This window comes from Phoca vitulina, unplaced genomic scaffold, assembly GCF_004348235.1.
Source record: "Phoca vitulina isolate PV1807 unplaced genomic scaffold, GSC_HSeal_1.0 scaffold2, whole genome shotgun sequence".
In the NCBI taxonomy this organism is placed as follows: Eukaryota; Metazoa; Chordata; class Mammalia; order Carnivora; family Phocidae; genus Phoca; species Phoca vitulina.
This window is the reverse complement of record NW_022589705.1, coordinates 80,373,825-80,380,128: the sequence shown is the minus strand read 5'-3', so window position 1 is coordinate 80,380,128 and position 6,304 is coordinate 80,373,825.

Below are 6,304 nucleotides of genomic sequence, written 5' to 3'. Positions count from 1 at the left end.
TGAGAGAGGCAGAGTTAAGGCAGACGCTATAGGAAAGGAAAGGGTTTAAGAGGTCTGCAATTTATTAATTTGTTTTTCATTCAGTCTTAATTACTCCACCATTCATTTATTTAACATATTTATTTAGTGCCTATTAAGTGCCAAGAGCTATGCTAACCTCGAACTGACTCTAGTTTTGAATCTGGGTGATGAGAAACAGATCAGGAATTCAAGAGCAGAAGCAAGGCTCTTCAGTGAAGATTTGGCCATGCTGAGTTTGTCACGTATGGCCAACTTCAGAATTTCTCTCCGGGATCTTTAAGAATTGACCATCACAAAAAGCTCAGCTCAGAGCAGACACAAATTATATGCATACTTGGAGGCTTCTCATGTTTCATTATCAGATATTCATTCTTTTGGGTCAGTCACTGACGCTGCAAAGGGAAAACTGAAGGAATTATTCTATGATCTTTTCATGTTCTTGCTCCAAAGCCTTCAGTGATCCCCCATGACCTACAGGAAAAAGTTTGAGATCCTTTAGAATGGCATCCAAACTGGGCACCATCAAAGTTATAATTTCACGTTAATCTGTATGAATTTTACTAAGGCCTATTTCTCTCAGTGAACTGTAAACTATTATTTTTAAGATTTTTATTTATTTATTTATTTGAGAGAGAGCAGGATGCCTGGGTGGCTCAGTTGGTTAAGCGTCTGCCTTCGGCTCGAGTCATGATCCCAAGGTCCTGGGATCGAGTCCCACATTGGGCTCCTTGCTCAGCGGGGAGCCTGCTTCTCCCTCTGCCCGCAGCTCCCCCTGCTGGTCCTTTCTCTCTCTCTCTCTCTCTCTCTCTCTCTCTCTCTCTGACAAATAAATAAATAAAATCTTAAAAAATAATAAATAAATAAATCCTGGATTTAAATACATTTTAGGGGCCCCTGGGTGGCTCAGTCGTTAAGCGTCTGCCTTCGGCTCAGGTCGTGATCCCAGCGTCCTGGGATCGAGCCCCGCATCAGGCTCCCTGCTCCATAGGAAGCCTGCTTCTCCCTCTCCCACTCCCCCTGCTTGTGTTCCCTCTCACGCTGTGTCTCTCTCTGTCAAATAAATAAATAAAATCTTAAAAAAAAATAAAAAAAAATAAATTAATAAATACATTTTTAAAAAGAGAGAGAGCAGGCGGAGGGGCAGAGGGAGAGAGGCAAGCAGACTCCCTGCTGAGCAGGGAACCCAACACCGGCAGCCGCTTAACCAACTGAGCCACACAGGCGCCCCAGACTGTAAACTATTCTTGTACATTGTTGTATCATCAGCACTTGGCACTCAAATGAGTAAACAAAGGAATGTGTTTGCTCTAGAGTAAATGGACTGTCAACATTTGTGGGTTCTATCATGGCCTCACTCTTTTTTTTTTTTTAATTTTAAATTTTTAAAGAAATATCATTTTATTACCTTACATAAATACAGTAATAGTAATTCTTAATTCTAACAATGCATCCTTGATTTAATGAATAAAAAAGGTTGATTTTTATTTTTTATAATACATATTTTATTTAAATTTAATTAACATATACTGTATTATTAGTTTCACTAGCATCAATTAATTAACATATAATGTATTATTAGTTTCACATTAGTGTCAATTAATTAACATATAATGTATTATTAGGTCAGTGATTCATCAGTTGCATATTAACACCCAGTGCTCATTACATCATGTGCCCTCCTTAATGTCCATCATCCAGTTACCCCATCCCCCGACCCCCTCCCCTCCAGCAACCCTCAGTTTGTTTCCTATAATTAAGAGTCTCTTATGGTTTTTCTCCCTCTCTGATTTCATCTTGTTTTATTTTTCCCTCTCTTCCCCTATGATCCTCTGTTTTGTTTCTTAAATTCCACATATGAATGAGATCATATGATAATTGTCTCTCTGACTGATTTATTTCACTTAGCATAACACCCTCTAATTCCATCCACGTTGTTGCAAATGGCAAGATTTCATTGCCATTTTGATGGCTGAGTAATATTCCATACCACATCTTCTCGATCCATTCATCTGTCGATGGATGTCTGGGCTCTTCCCATAGTTTGGCTATTGTGGACATTGCTGTTATAAACATTGGGGTGCAGCTGCCCCTTCAGATCACTACATTTGTAACTTTGGGGTAAATCCCTAGCAATACAATTGCTGGGTCATAGGGTAGCTCTATTTTCAACTTTTTGAGGAACCTCCATACTGTTTTCCAGAGTGGCTGCACCAGCTTGCATTCCCACCAACAATGTAAGAGGGTTCCCCTTTCTCCACATCCTCACCCACATCTGTCATTTACTGAGTGGTTAATCTTGACCATTCTGACTGGTGTGAGGTGGTATCTCATTGTGGTTTTGATTTGTATTTCCCTGATGTTGAGTGATGTTGAGCACTTTTTCATGTGTCTGTTATCATGGCCTCACTATTGACCTTCTTGGACTCTGTGGACTTGAACCCCAAGACAACCACAGATACAGCCTGGCTTTCCAGAGGCTCTGAGGCCTGAACAAAGGGCATCAGTCACCTGAGGGCTGCCCCCACACCCCCAAGGGCTTTGCTACCAGGCTGTTTGCTTTATAGGCACTGCTGAGGTGAGCTTTTACACATCAGCTTTTCTCTAAGAGCAATGGGGATTTTCTGGAGATCACAGTTGCCCAGAATAAAAAAAAATGCTTTGGCCAATATGAAGAAGTGGAGCTGTTTTGTACTTAAGAAGGCAAAATCCTAACCTTTCAGATTTCTCTGCCTCACTTACCTCTTCCAGCAAACCTAGGTCCAGCAGGGGCTGAGTGAGGGCTGAAATCCCCCCTGGCTCCACCCTGAGCCCTGGTTGTGTCTGTCTGTGTCTGTCTGGGAGGGAGGCATCTTTTTCTAATTCACACAAAGGCCTGGAGGGGTGCCCCTTTCTACTTACACAGACACCTTATGGGCTAGCCGGGGGTGACAGTGATGAGGGCCTTCTGGGGACATTGACCAAAATGAAGCCTCTGTTGGGGCACCTGGGTGGCTCAGTCAGTTAAGCATCTGACTTGGGCCTAGGTCATTATCTCAAGGTCCTGGGATCGAGTCCTGCATGGGGCTCCCTGCTTAGCGGGGAGCCTGCTTATCCCTCTGCCTCTGCCCCTCCCCCTACTCATGCTTATATGCACATGCTCTCTCTCTCTCTCAAATAAAATAAGAATCTTTAAAATAAACAAACAAATAAATAAAAATAAAAGAAGCCTCTGCCTCCAGCAAAAAGCTGAGTGGGACTCTAGCAGCCCCTGAGATGGGTTTATAAGGAACTTCTAGGCCCCCTCAGAGCTCTCCCCCTTGTTCCAGTTTCAAGCCTAGTCATTACCAGCTCCCTGCTCAGCCCTGGGGAGCCGCCTACCCCAACCCCTTGCCTGCCCTCCTTCCCCACCCGTTCCATGGGTTACCTTCCAAGCGTGCTTGCATGTGGCCTAGATACTGCTCAGCGGTTCTGAATCAGGCCATAGGCTCAGGTGCAAGAAGTCACACTGCCTTATTTTTGTTAAGTCAACAGCAGTTGGTCTCTGAGCCCTCTTCCTTCTGCCCTGGCAGAAAGTTCGCTCTTGGCGGTTATGATGATGCCCTCTTCCTCCTTGGGATGACCCGGGGCCCTGGACACAGGCTAGACTTTACTCTTTGTTTGTGGCCCCTCTTAAAAAATTCAACCCATAAATTTGAAGTACTGATTGACTTCATTAAGTGACTCATGAATCTGGCAGCATTCCATCGACCAAGGAGCTCAGAGGAGGTGTACAAAATGGAAGGTTTTTATAGGAAGGAGGGTACGGCAAGGAAGTTAATAGCCAAAGAAAAGAAAGGATTATTTCAGGCAAGGTCATTTTCCCTTAGCAGGAAAGGAAAGAGCGGGAGGTCTGATCACACAGATTACCTCGTCTTCCTTTGTCAGGAGGGATAGAGAGGGCCATGTGACAGAGGACCTCATTGACGCTAACCAGAAAAATCCTGACTGACCGCTTAAGACTACATTTCTGGGGGGTGCCTGGGTGGCTCAGACAGTTAAGCGTCTGCCTTCAGCTCAGGTCATGATCCCAGGGTCCTGGGATCGAGCCCCACATTGGGCTCCCTGCTGAGCTGGGAGCCTGCTTCTCCCTCTCCCTCTGCCTGCCACTCCCCCTGCTTGTACTCCCTCTCTCTCTGTGTCAAATAAAAAATAAAAAATCTAAAAAAAAAAAAAGACTACATTTCTGGGGGAGGTTAAAACGCAGTTAGGTTGGGTATTGAGTCCCAGTTTGATGACTTGGCTCCGTTTTGGGCCTGTGGGGTTTTTTGTTGTTGTTGTTGTTGTTCTTTTTAAAAAAGATTTAATTTATTTATTTAGAAAAGTATGAGCAGGAGGAGGGGCAGGGGGAGAGGGAGAGAGAGAATCCTCAAGCAGACTCTGCGCTGAGCCCGACGCAGGGCTCGATCCCACGACCCTGAGATCATGACCTGAGCCGAAGTCAAGAGTCAGATGCTGAACCGACTGAGCCAGCCAGGTGCCCCTGTGGTTTTCCTTTTGAAAGCCCGCTGGCTGAGCTTGTACAGTTCCAAGGAGCCTGAGGTTCTGCTGCATCTCTGGCCCCTGGGCTTTGCCAGGCCGGGAGCCTTGCTGATTTATTTGTGTAATGTCCTCCTCTTCTGCTGAACGTAAGCTCTATGGGAGCTGAGGCTTTGTTTTGTTCAACACTGTGTCCCAAGGGCCCGGAAGCTCATAGACATCCAATATTGATTGAACCCAAGTAAATGTCCAAGGACCTCCTGTCTGAAGATCTGCTCCTTCCTGGAAACAGCCTGGACACGTTTGGCACCCAGCAGTCCGTGTCTGCTGTTCTGGCTGGGCCGGTCTCCCCTCTCTGAGAGGTGCTTCTCCTCCCCACGCCACTCTCCCATCCAGGAGGGCAGAGGACAAAAGCCCGGAGGTGGCTGTCTTCAAGAAGCTGTGGCCTTCCCCCTGGCCACATGCTCCCCCAAGGAAAGGGATCTTTGCTACCTGCGTGGAGCAGGGTTTAAAAAAATACAGCAAGAGGGGCGCCTGGGTGCTTAGTCGTTAAGCGTCTGCCTTCGGCTCAGGTCGTGGTCCCAGGGTCCTGGGATCGAGCCCCGCATCGGGCTCCCTGCTTGGCGGGAAGCCTGCTTCTCCCTCTCCCACTCCTCCTGCTTGTGTTCCTTCTCTCGCTTTGTCTCTCTGTCAAATAAATAAATAAAAATCTTAAAAAAAAAAAAAAACAGCAAGAATACAAATTAACACCTCAGCCAATGCCTCAAGCCACCGTCTGTTTCATTCTTCCTACTACTACTTACTAATTCCCCAGTGTAGACCCTCACTGCTTTTCACCAGCACTTCTCTGCTTCAGCCTCCTTGCTGGTCTCCCCCCAAATCCACCTTCCACAGAACCAGTGCAGTCTTCCTAAAATGTTAATTGGGCTGTGTCTCTCCCCTAGTTAAGACACTTCCGTGGCTCCCCACAACTCTCAGCTTGGCAACCGAGCATGGCCTGGCTCCCCCTGCTTCCCTGGCTCAGGATCCCAAACTCCCAAATCACCCAACACTGCTCCCTCAAATGTTTCAGCATCTCTGTCTTAGCCGATGTTGCTCCTTCTGCCTGGGACACCTTCTGCCCTATTTCCTCCTTCTCCGCCCTGTTTCCCCCTTCTCCTGGCTACCTGCTGCTTATACATCAAGATCAACCATACGGTTTATATGCCTTGGGATGCGGTGTCACAGGAGTGACACAAGACCACCAGAGAAGTCTCCTTGCCGACAAAGCAAACCTGAATGACATCAAACCTCTAGGTCTAGCCACCGGTTAACAGGAGATACGCGGGACAGATGAACACGTGAAATGACCACCACCAAGAAGCAACCAGCCAAATCCTCCTGAATGTGGGAAATGTAATAGGATAAACAACCAGGTTCCTTGAAAAGGAGAAAAGAACAAGGGGAAAGTGGGGAGTGAGGGGGGATACAGAGTAAGAGAAACTTAACAGACATCAACCAATTGGAATGTGTGGACCTGAAGTAGGAAAGCTGCAGGGACTCTGCTATTTGGGCCCCATTTACTCATGTTCCATAAATTGCCTCTGAATAAGCCAAAGAAGCTATGTTCCCACTTCAAAGGGGAAGCAAGAAAGTTAATCATTCTCTGAGTTTTGTCCTAGGTCCCAAACACCTAATTACACTTAAGAAGAGCCAGATCCCAAACCTATTCCAGAACAATAGCTTCAAACAAACCTCAGCTGACGCTGGCCTCAATACCCCCTACCTTCAGCAATTTCTGGAATCACAC